Below are 14,483 nucleotides of genomic sequence, written 5' to 3'. Positions count from 1 at the left end.
ATAATACACCCACACTTCCAAATTCAGAAACACAGACCGAGATTTTCATCCACAAGCACGGGATTTGGAAACCTAATCACCTTTACAATAAATGGGAACTGGATATCCAAATCCCCCTAGGCAACTTTGAAAATCTCAGTCAGATACTTTTACTCACTCCTCATGCCCTCAAGTTTGAAACTCTGGATCTCTGTGTCCACAGTATTGACCATATGCATACCTGGTACTTTCTGTACCAGGAAACCTCTCTGCATCATGGATAAAGTTATCACGTAGGCTGAGCAGCAAGCCTGAAGCTGCTAAAACACTGAACCCTACAGCAAGCAGAGTCTGCCTCACCTAGCTCTTGTCCCAGATCACCTGGCTCTTGAACCCTTACCTAGAAACTGTCCTGATAGATTTTGGCAATGGAGGAAGTTAGGGTGACCAGATGAGAGGAAGAAAATATCAGGTCACATGGGGGGCAGGGAGGGGAGGCTGCTGGCGGAGCGGAAAAAAAAAGCTGAGTGCTGCTGGCGGGACAAACGCCTACATATCGGGATGGTCCCAATTTTATCGGGACGTCTGGTTACCCTAGAAGGAGTTCACCAACTGAGCCCACATTCTTGTGAAATAAAGGCACGATCCAAAGTCCAGTGAAGTAGGTTGAAAGTCTCCCATTGACTTCAGTGGTCTTTGGATCACATCTTAAAAGCAGAACATTTTGGACCACAGACAGAACATTCTCTTGGGTGAAGAATAATGGAGGCAATTTCAGTTTGCTGCAGAAAGTGAAAAGATGGCAGGATAAACATCAAATCATATGCCAATGTTTGGCCTAGGCGACTACTTTTAAAACATGTCAAAGAGATTTAATTCTACAATACTCCTCGTGTATACAAAACTCAGAACTGTATTGAATAAGCCCTCTGTACTCCCACAGTACTGAGCTGTCAATAACTTGAATAAAATTTACATTAATAAAGAGCCCTGAAATATTACAATCCATAAAAAGTACTGAAATAGGTATGATTTCATGCATTGCAGATATAGTCCAGCCTAAACCACCCCAAAGGAACTAAGCAATCTATAAAATGCCTTTTCCCCTCCAACAATATTTTTAAAAACAGTTGTGAAAACTGATTTTCTATAAATTAAGTATTTTGATAACTATTTTGCTGATGTTTTTGAAAAAAAAAATTTAAATCCAAAAAATTTAGTGAAACCTTTAAAAAAAAAAAAAAAAAACTATTTCAAAACACTTTGAAATGAAAACAACTTCAATATTTCAATTTTTTTAAAAAGTTTTTTGGTTTTCAACCTAATAAAGATGCAGAGCTATTCTGCTGACTCTTGCTGCTGCCAGATCAGGTGAAAGCTTTTAGCTACAACCCAAGATATCATATAAAAAAATCCACCATTTCTCTCAGAGGTATTATCCACACTCTAAAGCTTTTGCTAGTATAGCTTAGACAAGTTCCCTCAATGAAATAAACTATACTGGCAAAAAAATTCTTTTGCCGTATACCTGCATCTACAGCATTGCTAGGGTTGCCAGGTGTCCGGTTTTCAACCAGAACACCCAGTCAAAAAGGGATCCTAGCAGCTCCAGTCAGCACCCCTAACCAGGCCATTAAAAGTCCGGTTGGCGCAGGGCTAGCAGGCTCCCTACCGGGGTCCGTGAGACTCCCTGGAAGCGGCAATGTGTCCCTCAGCTCCTAGGCAGAATCACAGTCGGGGAGCTCCACGCACTGTCCCCCCATCCCAAACACTGGCTCCACAGCTCCCATTGGCCAGGAACAGCAGCCAATGGGAGATGCTAGGTTAGTGTCTCCAAGCAAAGGCAGTGCACAGAGCCGCCTGGCCGCACCTCTGCCTAGGAGCTGCTCCTTCTGTGGACTTGGGAGCCACTCGAGGTAAGCACCACTCAGAGCCCACATCGCCTCCTATGCCCCAACCCTGAGCTGCCTCCCACACCCAAACTCCCTCCTGGAGCCCACACTCTGAAGCCCCTCCCACGCCCCAACCCCCTGCCCCAGCTTGGAACCCCCTCTCACATTCCAAACCCTTCGGCCCCAGCCCAGAGCCCCCTTGTACCTCAAGCCCGTCATCCCCAGCCCCATCCCAGAGTCTGCACCCCCAGCCAGAGCCTTCACCCCAATACCCTACCCCAGCCCAGAGCCCCCTCCTGCACGCCAAAGCCCTCATCCCTAGCCCCACACCAGAGCCCACACCCCCAGCTGAAGCCTTCACTCCCTCCTGCACCCCAACCCCCTCTCCCAGCCCGGAACCCCCTCCTACATCCTGAACCCCTCATTTCTGGCCCCCCCCAGAGCCCGCACACCCAGCTGGAGCCCTCACCCCCTCCCTCACACAACCCACCTGGCCCAGCCCAGTGAAAATGAGCAAGTGAGTGGGGGAAAGGAGTTAGCAGGGGACAGAGCTGCTGGGCAGGGGTGGGACCTCGGCTAAGGGTGTTAGGGTTCGTTCGATTAAAAAGCTGGCAACCCCAAGCACTGCCAGCATAGCTACAACATTTTAAAAAAGCAAAAACAACAAAAATACACTCCTAACTAACTGACACTGCTATGCCAACAAAACTTTTAAGTACAGACCTGGCCCAATGCAGAGGGAACTGGTGGCAGGGGCAGAAGGGCCCTGCAGGGGAGAATCCTATGAACAGCCAAGCTCAGAAGCAAATTCATGTTTGTTATTTATGGAAACACTAGGAAGGGAAATAAGTTGGACTCAATCCAATGTGCGTCCAGCAAGACAGGAATGTCACCTGCCTCCATATAGGTACATGTATCATTTTAACAACATAAAACATGAAAATTCCGCTTCTAAAAACAATCAGTTCTGCTTAACCAGCTTTCATTCCACCATTGATCTACTTATTTAACTTTACATAGACAGGAGCAGCAGTGATGCTGAATAAATAGATCATAAAAGCTAATCAAGTGCAGACCAAAGAGTCTGTGCTGTCTCTCTCTCTTGCTCTCCCTTATTGTTAATATATCACCCTTTCATATGCAGATCACCTAGAAATCAGCGTTTCCAACTCTGACACTGAAAGCTGTGTGCCACTCTTCCATTACCTCAGAATACCTCGCTGGGCATACATGAATAATAAATGACACTTGGCTCTTACAGTTCTTTTCATCCACAGATTTCATGAGATGAGTTTACAAGAAATGAACTAAGTATCATTCTCCCTGCTTTACACAGAAGGAAAACAAAGCACAGAGAGGGGAAGTGCTGTCATAAGGCAGGTCGGTGCCAGAGCCGGGGACAGAACTCAGGTTTCAAGGTTCCTAGTCTAGTGCTCTGTCCATTAAGACCCATTGCACCGCCAATGCTTTTCTTAAGTAGCAATTGGAACTGGAAGTATTCTGCACAAATGATGGGTTATCTAATACACAACATTGGTGAAATATGGCATTTAATACCTAGAATGTTTTCCACTTTATTATTAATTTGCTCTTTATTTAGGAATACTAGTGCTGCAGACCCATTGGTTGAAATGATGTAAGAATTGTCTGGTCTGTTCTTCCACTTAAAGTTGCATTTCATGGCTATGGCATTTCAGTTGTATTGCAGCTGTGAAATATGATCCTCTAAACTGGCCCTGAGGTTTGCGATCATTTGTCAGAGATGTCACTGCAGAGCCTTGCGGCAAGAGTTTTTACTCATTATTTCCACATGGCACACAATGGTCGCCAAGAGGGGAAGAACTTAGAAACAGGAGGAGAGGAGCAAACATCCGGCCAGGCAGGAAACAAAAGGGACACAGAGTGCCTTGTTAACAAGATAAGGAGGATACAAGAAGAGCTACAGTATTAGTTGTTTCCTGCTATGGAACGTGGCTCTACGGGACACGGATGGGAGGGACTCCCACAGTCATCAACAAGACAGAAGAGAGGAGCCAGTTCACAGACACAGAAAGGCAGAGCATCATTGCGGAAGAGGTTCAGAATCACTGTTGTAGCTAGGGAAGGGCTCAATCCTGCAGCTCTTACTTGTAAAAGTAGCACCTCCTTATCCAAGCAGTCCTAACTTCAATGGGGCTACTTGCATGAACAAGTATCAGAGGGGTAGCCGTGTTAGTCTGGATCTGTAAAAGCAGCAGAGAATCCTGTGGCACCTTATAGACTAACAGACGTTTTGGAGCGTGAGCTTTCGTGGGTGAATACCCACTTCGTCAGACGCAGGACGTCCTGCGTCTGACGAAGTGGGTATTCACCCACGAAAGCTCACACTCCAAAACGTCTGTTAGTCTATAAGGTGCCACAGGATTCTCTGCTGCTTTTGCATGAACAAGGATCAGGGCCCTACTTATTCCCCCCCCCTTACATTTAAACACAAGCTTTCAAATTACACACAATATGATCCCTTCACGTAGTGAGTGACGTTAAACAGCAAGATCTAACACTGGTCTCTGGTAACCGTCTAAACCAGGGGGGAGCAAACTTTTTGGCCTGAAGGACACATCTGGGTTGGGCAACTGTATGGAGGGCCGGGTAGGGAAGGCTGTGCCTCCCCAAACAGCCTGGCCCCCGCCCCCTATCCGCATCCTCCCGCTTCCCGCCCCTGACTGCTCCCCTCAGAACCCTCAACCCATTCAACCCCTCCCACCCCTTGTCCCCTGACCGACCCCTCCTGGGACCCCCTTCTCCTAGCCACCCCCCGGGACCCCGTCCCTATCCAACCCCCTCCCGCTCCCTGTTCCATGACTGCCCCAACCTCTATCTACACCCCTGCCCCCTGACAGCCCCCTCCCCAGACTCCCACACCCTATCCAACCGCCCTCTGCTCCTCGTCCCCCGACCACCCCCTCTTGGGACCCCCTGCCCCTAACTGCCCCCCTGGGATCCCACTCCCTTATCCAGCCCCCACCTGCTCCCTGTCCCCTGAATGCCCTCGCGACCCTTATCCACATCCCCACCCCCTGACAGGCCTCCCGGGACTCCCATTCCCAACACTCCTTGTTCCCCATCCCCTGACCGCCCCCCAAGAACCTCCGCCCATCCAACCACCCCCTCCTCCCTGACCGCCCTCCAGGACTCCCTGCTCCCTTACCAGCAGCAGGAGCTCACAGCCACAACACTCGGCCAGAGCCAGCTGCGCTCCCCACGCTGCCCAGTGGGAGCTTCAGGCCAGAACGCGGCCTGAGCAGCAGCATGGCCATGGGGGCCGGGGGACAGCGGGGGAGGGGCCGGGGACTAGGCTCCCCTAGCCGGGACCTTAGCGGCCAGGCAAGAGGGTCCCGCGGGCTGCAGTTTGCCCACGTCTGGTCTAAACACACAGAACACCATGCCAAGACACCATATGCAGTGCTTAGTGGAACCCTGTCTCAAGCATGACCTCCAGGATTTGCAAGAAACAGGTTAACTCAAGAGGTTTCCGGTTGGGCAAGAAATACCACAACAGTGCCCAGCCACTTGCAGTTATTTAGCACTCTGTACCCTGGTCATAAAATGAAGAAGACACACATGGGACTCAAAGCTACAGCTAAGGCAGCAGTAGTGCAGGATTCCATGCCTCAACCCTGATGCTTAACATCTCCAGGGCTGAGCTATTGGCTTGGCTTGGCCCTACTTTGGACCTGTCCACAGTATAGCTGCACCAGTGCAAACCTCTGGCATAGACAGTCAACACCACTATAAAAGTTACCCCTGCTTGAAATCTGCAGATCAGCAATGGCTGTAGCCACGGCAAATCCCCAGAGCAGACAAGACTGCCACCAAGAATGCCAATTGTGATGCAACGTGAAATACTAGCCTGCTAACGTTTTGGCAATGGAAGAAGTTCGCCAGGTGAACTAGTTGAACGACTTCTTTAAATGATCGGTTGAGGTCCAAGCCCAGACTTTGGGGAAGAAAACACAAGCCAGAGCACAATTTAAGCATCTGAGCTATCTGAAGCATATGAACTCTTGCTGAAAGGGATTTTCCTGCTGGTTACTCAGACCAGGTCTACACAACAGACCTATACTGGTATAACTAAGTCACCCAGGGGTGTGAAAAATCCAAACCCCTGAGCGACACAGTCATACTGACCTGACTCCCCAGGCAGACAGTGGTATGTTGACAGAAGACCTTCTCCCATTGGCATGGGAGCATCTTCACTTAAACAGTACAGTCGATGTGGCTGCACCAATGCAGCACTTTAAGTGTAGATCTGCCCTCAGAAGTCATTCTCTCAATCAGCATTACACTCTGCAAGGTTCAGGGGAACAACGTTAGGGTTTTTGTTTTGTTTTAAATAGTGGAGCATTTCATGCCATGGAAAGCAAAATGGTGCTCACTCTGTAACATAACATGTTAAATAGAGAGATCTGGTTATATTACTGTATAGTTTCTCTAACAAAAGATCGCTGTTGGAATTATGATTATATTGTCTCGGATATTTACATAGCAAAGATCTGTTAATTTCTAAATAAATAAAGAGTTTAAAAAGATAGTGGACCATTTAGTGTCAGTTTGTACACTCAATTACCAGCCATGGAAAGATAACCAGCCACACACAGATCAGTTCATAGCCCTTACCTAAGGACTGTATTTATTGTTCAACACAACAAAAGAAATGCTGAGTGACACAACAAAACAACAGCCCTATTCTTAAACCAGATTGTGGGGGGCCCTGGCAGTTTAGGCTATGTCTACACTGCCATTACAAACCTGCAGCTGGACAGTGTCAGCTGACTCCAGCTCACGGGGCTCGGGGGCTGTTTAATTGCTGTGTGGATGTTCAGGCTCAGTCTACAGCCCAGGCTCTGGGACCCTGCGAGGGAAAGGGATCCCTCTAAGAGGGGAGGGATAGCTTAGTAGTTTGAGCATTGGCCTACTAAACCCAGTGTTGTGAGCTCAATCCTTGAGGGGGCCACTTAGGGATCTGGTGCAAAATCAGCACTTGGTCCTGCTAGTGAAGGCAAGGGGCTGGACTCAATGACCCTTCAGGGTCCCTTCCAGTTCTATGAGATACATACATCTCTATACTATAATATTATCCCAGAGCTCAGTCTCCAGGCCAAGCCTGAATGTCTACACCACAACTGAACAGCCCCTTAGCCCAAGTCAGCTGACATGGACCAGCCACAGATGTTTAATTACAGTCTAGACATACCTTTAGCAGTCAGCACCTCCACCCAGCCAATACTCTCATCACCTCCCAGGCTTCAGCTGCTTTTCCAGGAGAGTCTTCTGCAGCTCATGAGAGGGCAGGGAGCTTTCAGCTGTATCCCCTCACTGGTAATCATTAGGCCCAATCACCTGACACTGCCAAGCAGGTTGGAGGATTCCCAGCACCTGCCTGCCAGGCTCCTCTTCCAGCACAGGGCTGGCTGATCTCTGGCCTCCTTGGCCCTTTAAGGGGCAGACCACCCTATTACATTTGTGTTGAGGGATTTAGATGGAGAACCAGTAACATGTTATGACTGAGTCAGTTTCTCCTGTTGCGGTGAGAAGCCAGTAAAGTAAGAGATCACTAAGATGAGAATCTCTCAGTGGGGTACCTCTGGCCAGCCAGGCTGCGTGGCACAGGCGATGGCAGGATTAGAAATGTGGAGTTAGCTCATGGTGTCAGAAGCCATAAAGTGTCAAAGTTGAGTGCAGTCTTCTCTTTTACAGAGTGAGCATCTTAAAATTGAGAGAGGGTGGATGAAAGGGTTTGTACCCTGGGATATGAGAGAAAGAGAGAGGCATGTCTTGAATTCTTCTCTGCTAATTACACAAACAGCCAGATTGGCAGGGTCCTCGGGATGCAGCAAGCATGGCAGTGAGTGATGATGTTGCTGTTCCTCTCCATTTGGTCACAATGGCAGGGTGACTGAAGGGTGGGGGAGAAAGACACAGTGATTGCAGTGATGAGGGGGATTCTTGTTTTGAGAGGGATGGCTTTGTAGGATGCAAGAGATGTGAGCAATGTGAAGTAGTGAATAGGTGGTAGGCTAGGAAAGGTTTTTTGGTTTAACCTCTTTTGCAGCCTGCCTTAGGGGGGTCACTATTTGGATACCTGTGTCCCTTCAATGGCCACCGTCAAGTGGCCAAGAGAGTGGATCAACACTGCCACTGGGAATATGGAGACCCACTACAGTTGCAGGGGGTCTGGATTCCTTGATCCTGTGGTAGTTGCCCAGAGGGAGAGACAAAGTAATAAGAAGTTTGTATGGAGTCTGTGTAAGCACAAGATGTTTAATTTCTGTTCTGTTACTGTCACCTCCTCAAGAGATGGAGTTGTTGGGAGACAAGGATCGCGGCCTTCCGTTCATGATGATTAACACATGGGTGATGGGACATAAATCCTAGAAGGCTGATGTTTCAATAAAAGCTGAGACCCCTGACTTTGTACTACCAAAGTCAGGTTGGATGACACTACTGGACCAGTCTTGACACAAGTATCAGAGGGGTAGCCTTGTTAGTCTGGATCTGTAAAAGCAGCGAAGAGTCCTGTGGCACCTTATAGACTAACAGATGTATTGGAGTGTGAACTTTCGTGGATGAATACCCACTTGGTCGGATGCATGCATCCGATACGTCTCATGCTCCAATACGTCTGTTCGTCTATATGGTGCGACAGGACTCTTTGCAGTCTTGACATAGTTGTCATCAGCTGGGTATTCGTTAGGTCATAAACCAAGAAGTGTGTTGGGGGGGGAATCAATAAGAAGGTGGCGTGACTGTGCTGACTCCATCTAGCCTGAAGAGTAAGAGATCTCCCTCTCCAAAACTGGATCTGACAGAGTGTGTCCAGCTAGCATGCAAGTCCCAAGATAGGATTAAGATGGGACTAGTTTTAGTGTATCGCTTGATTTGGCAGGGCAGCAGAACTCTTCACGAGCCGACTAAATTCCTCACCTCAGTGGCACTGGAAACAGAGATTGTTCTTGGCAACCTCAATCTACATGTTGATGATGGATCTTCTGAGGCAACTCAGGATTTCCTGGCCATTATAATGACCACAGGCCTATCCCAAATAGTTACTTGCTCAACTGGACCAGTTTTTTGGATTGGGATTGGAGGTTAAGGTCCAATTGCCTAAACCTGTGTCCAGCCATTACCACCTACACTTTGAAGTTGGGGCTCTTTGTCCTGTCAGGACAAGGAACCTGTTTTGATTGTTCACCTTCAGAGATTAACAGAATCCCAAAAGTTCCAGAGAACTCAGAGGGGAAACCTTGTTTCTCCAAAACGCAATCCCTTGATGGTTTGCTCTTTTGTCCTTCACCACTGGTGCCCTCTTCACCAGCTCTATTCTCACCTCACCCTTGTTTACGGGACAAGTGATCCGAGATGTCAGCTTTTTGCCACCTGCATCTGCTCATTTTGTTCAGATGTGGACTTTGAACAGCTATCCATGCTTTTGTCACCTCAGGATTAGATGACTGCAATGTGCCCCCTATGTGGGCTACATATTAACCAGTGCTCTGGGATCTAAACCAGCTGCCCATTGGCCTTCAGATGGAGTGTTGGTTAATGACCTATAAAGTGCTAAATGCTTGGGACTGGCCTATCTGAGGGACCACCTCGCTCCCTGTGCCATACTGTCACAGCTGCTGTCAGCGAGAGTGCTAGAGCTGGATCCCCCTTGTTATAAAAGAGAGAAGACAGCTGGCAGGGTGTTCTCTCCAAGGGCTGTGGGTCTTTGGAATGCCCTATACACACACTTTTGGTCCAGAATAGCCTGAATTTGGTACTCTTCAAGGTAGGCTGCAAAAGCCATCTGTTCGAGAGAGTTTGTGGAGAGGGCTGAGGGTATGCTCACACAATGATAAAAGGAGAGAAAGGAGTTTTTGTAAGTGGCTGGCTGAGTTCCTGTTGAAATTATTACTTTAATGCTCCTGGGATTTCAGTGTATTATTAATGAGGTGTTAAGGTGTCTAAAGCCTTGGATAGCATCTTTTCAAATAATTTAATCTAAATTAAATAAACTCTAGCTAACCGCAGAGCAGCAGCAGGAATTAAGCTCAGCACAGAACATCAGTGCACGGGGAGTTAAGAGTGTAATTTTTTTGGTACACCCTGTCTCCCGTTCAGGCATTGTAGGATCAAATTAATATAGATGTGATGGCTCCAAAGCTTCCACAATAACAGCTGTGAGGCAAACTTGATCAAACTTGGCTACGAAATTCTGCTTCCATCCATTCTTCCATGTAGAGGCAGTCCAATGGAGCAATCCTAGCCTGAAAATAATTGACAGAACTTTGATGTGGAGGGATTGGATGGACAGCAGAATGACTGTGTCACAGCTAATTGACAATGATAACTTTAAACCATTTGTAGATCTTCAGCAACAATTTGTTTTGGACTGCTCCAGAGCATGGACATATCTCCAGTTAAAACATTTACTTATGAATGTATTTGGACCAGATGCATTGGAAACTCCAGAAATTCTATGATTTTGGAGGAAACTTCCCAGATTTACTCAGCCAACAGTATCTTTTTATGATTTACTGGTCCAAAAAACTCTTCCAAAGACTGCATGCAAAGCTTGTCTCTCTCACCAACAGAATTTGGGTCAATAGAAAATATTGCCTCACCCATCTTGCCTCTGCTAAAAATTGATAGTTTCAGAGATGCTTGGAATAGAGATTTGGATACACAACCATCTCAGACCCAATGGAATATGATTGTATCTGATGTTAAAAAACCAACTACGGACCCCAAGACTACAGTTTAGTCATCAAAAGACACTTTTTCTAATATACTATTCCCAATACAGGATATTGGTAATGGGCCTCATTAACGCTGACCACTGCTGGATATGTAACTCCACCAGTGTTACACTAGCTCATATGTTTTGGGAGTGCCCCTGTATCAAGAATTTCTGGTACACCTCTACCTCGATATAACGCTGTCCTCGGAGCCAAAAAATCTTACCGTGTTACAGGTGAAACCGCATTATATCAAACTTGCTTTGATCCACTAGAGTGTGCAGCCTCCCCCTCCCCCCCGGAGCACTGCTTTACTGCGTTATATGTGAATTCGTGTTATATCAAGTCATGTTATATTGAAGCAGAGGTGGGTCAAAGGACCAATTTGATATTGGATGCTAAGTTGAGGTCTTCCCCCAATTAAGTTTCATTCTTGGATATGTTCCTGGTGCCTAGAGATTCCCTGGCTAGGGGGTGGGTCCAATGTGCAGTTTTGATCACTAAAAAAATTAATCTATCAAAAAATGGAAAAGTCAGTCCCAACCAAATACTGATGCCTGGCTTAGATATGTCACTTTCCCTCCCCTCCCTTTATCCTAACCCTCTTTATGACAAATCCAGTATTTTGGAATATTTGCTGTATTTGGAAAAACAAAATTAATTAAACAGAGTAAATTTTTGCAGCATATCTACTCAGATACACTTTCCGGAGTCTACATGACAGATACTGTGAAAAAAAACAAGACATGCTTTTACAAACCATATTCCACATAATCTATTCAAATAAAAAAAGATGAAGTTAGCTTTCTAGTGGGTCCAATCTGGCCATCTTCTTGATTGCAATGGCACTACTTCACAGGGCAAGGTAGCACCTAGCACGCTGAAAGATGGTGACATGAGGCCTGTGGACCTGATTCAGAACACTTTATTCCATACTCTCACAACTAGTCCCATTGATTTCAAAGAGACTGAGGAACTTCGCCCCATTGTTCACTTTGTTGTTGGGCTCATTTATTTCCCAGGATTTCTCCCCTCCCCGGCAATGAGAAAGGAGAGGATAATGGGGAAGTCTTTGCCTGGATGAGTCATAAGGTGCTTTAGACTGGGAGATGGATTTCAGTTTGTGTGGAGACCTATGCATCAAAATGAGCTACCCAGAGCAGTAAAGTGGCTATAGGGTACATTAGTCAGTGGATATACAGCTGTTTATCCTGCTGATCCGCCTGTAAGTGAACATAGTGGCAAAGCAATATACATTTCTATTTCTACCTCATTGACAGAGAACTATTGATCCAGGCTATATCTTCTCTTTCATTGGCCCTGCACTGTCAGCAGGGGAAACCAGCAACTGTCAACTGTGCACCAAGCCACTGGCTGCTCAGTCTCCTTGCTACATTGGAGCCCAGATCTCAAGGACCTTACCTTAACCTCCACTGTGTATGTCATTGTTGGTATCCATCAAAACCGTAACATTATTTAGATGCAGTTACATTAATTGTGGCTTCTGCAGCACTTGCAACCCTCTCCCCACCTTTCCCTGATTACATGATAAATCATAAATTGTTCTTTTTCTGTAACAAGTTCCTTCACCCTACACACTTTCATTTGGAAACAGCACTTAGCAATTAAGACTGGTGTATTTCTCTCACCCACTCCCCCATACAGGCATTATACATAGCTACAAACAGTCAGACACCTGCTGCTCAAAACTTTTCCACAATCTCTGGCTACGGAAAAAAGCTTCACAAGAACAAAAGAAGTGAAGATTGCAATGAAACACTCTCCTTCTTTATTTCCATATAGGCATGTCACTCTAATTTGACTGACAGGTGTTGGGAGAAGTTAAAAGCTGAAGACAACAGCTTTATCTTGCACTGTATCTTTTATATGATCTGAGTGAAGCTAAAGGCCCATCTCCTGCAAATTCAATTGCATTGGGGAAATTGGTTACGTCCCTGATGTTGTTAAACCATGTTTTGGTTTTACATACAGTTGGGTCCAAAACAAGTTCCTGAATCATGTTACTAGTTTCTATTTCAGCATGGGACTGAACCACATTCCTGTATAATATACACCAAGACCAAACTGTGCCATGGCACTACCATGTTACATGGAGGTTTATCAGTACAGTACTTCCTACAGTGTAGATTTGATACACATAAAGGAAAAAGAGAAAAGTAGTTTCTGACTGAGGTAGGGAGTTGCACAAAGGGAGCAAGGGTATGTGACATTATTTTTAAAGTCAGGAACACCTAATGAACGAGAGAAAGAGAGAGAGAGATTATATATTTATTTGCTCTACAGCCTTAGCTAACAGCCAGCTGGCTTGAAGCTCACGCAGTAAGCTCCAGAGGTCCCAGGATCGATCCCGCCTGCTGATGACCAGGGTCTGTCAGCGTTACATATGCAGACACAGATTTTGAGACGTGCGACAGTGTGGGAGTGGGAATTAATAAGGGATATATTTTGCTGCTGCCAAGAGTTCATTAAGCAACAGTCTCTTGGCAGAGAGTAGTCTTAAAAAGAGACTATTGGGCCCTCTGCTGGCCTGCTTTGGGAAAACATCCACCAACTATTGCCCCGTCAGCCTTTTCCTTCAATAAACAACTTTGAGATTGGGAAATTGCTCCCCATGTTCCCAACCACAGAGGAAAGGGTTAACCACATACTTCTCAAACATATCATTTCAAGGGATGACATTCATTTTAGTCTCAAAGTTCCCCCTATTCCATGCCCTCTCACATTATTAATGAAAATTTAGACAAAAACTATCTAGAAACAAAGTACTGCCAACGTAGATGACCTCTCAAGGTCCCTCCCAGTCTTACATTTCCACAAATCTGTGAATTCTGGCAACATTACCTTGAGTCTCACAATTTGTGTGTGTAAATCCGTAGTTCCTGGAGGTGTATCACTAAGGGAGAATCCTAGCTTTTATTTTTAAAGAGGCAGTTTCTAGCCCTGATGTTTGCAGAGCAAAGCTTGAAAATGTGCACCCAAAAGCCTCAAAAACCAGGAGGCAAAGAAAAAGGACTCAACATTTTAAAAAAATCTCATGATTTTTAAGCCAATCTCATGAATTGTTTAGATGCAATTCATGATTTTTAAATGTTTGGAGTCTGCAATACTGGAATCATTAAACTAAGGCTAGAGAGAAGGCTATTTATATTAAAGAAATGAAACCCATCATTTACTTTAAGTTTCCTGTATGTGCATTTTTGGGGGCTTTCATTTTGGATCTTTATCACATACTGCATATGGGCCTTTGCAGATTGAAAGGAACAACTGGCTAATGTAGGGAAGAAGGCAGAAGAAGCTAAAGGAATGGAAGCCGCTTCCCCTTACGGCGAATAACCTCCATGCCCTCAAAGTCATAATGCTGGCCCTGCCAGAACATAAGCATGCAATAAACAAATTGTTGGTAACTACATAGGTCTGTGGAAAATTTTTGTTTTTCATGTCCATTCATCCCATTTAAAGGAAAGAGTCACAAATATAGATTTCCTTCCCATCGAGAAAAGTAATACAACTCAAGCAGTTTCCCTCTCAACACAAAAGACAAAAATTAAAATAAGAATTCTATAGCCAGTGAGAGCTGTGGCCACAACAGGAGTTGGCAAAATAATACGCAAGCTCAGCAAAACACGTGTTTGGCCTCATCTAAAAGTGACTGCGGGAGCGGATGTCCTGATAAAATACAATCTTACAATGTGGAAATTGTTTGTTTAAAAGTGATGCTGGCAACCTATTTAGGCTCAAAGAATCACCTTCAAAAACCAAAACTTAGTTGTATATTTGAAAGTGTGGGGTCTCTGCCAAGAAATCAATTCCTCCATCCCCTTCTTTTGAAACT

General features: G+C 45.7%; 1 protein-coding gene across 2 annotated transcripts in view; it reads right to left on the bottom strand.

Moving 5' to 3' along the window:
• The window catches only part of PARVB (parvin beta), a 121,170-nt gene that overhangs the window by 104,163 nt on the left and 2,524 nt on the right, over positions 1-14,483 (bottom strand). The window contains exon 1 of one of the 2 annotated variants that reach the window (XM_032781983.2): positions 2,595-2,669. The exons of the other annotated variant lie outside the window; for it this stretch is intronic. The gene's annotated coding sequence lies outside the window, so the exon portion shown is untranslated. Of the gene's footprint in view, positions 1-2,594; positions 2,670-14,483 lie in introns of those variants that run through there. 2 annotated transcript variants of the gene reach the window in all.

Source organism: Chelonoidis abingdonii, chromosome 1 (genome assembly GCF_003597395.2).
Source record: "Chelonoidis abingdonii isolate Lonesome George chromosome 1, CheloAbing_2.0, whole genome shotgun sequence".
Lineage (NCBI taxonomy): Eukaryota > Metazoa > Chordata > Testudines > Testudinidae > Chelonoidis > Chelonoidis abingdonii.
This window is presented reverse-complemented; position numbering and strand designations above follow the sequence as displayed.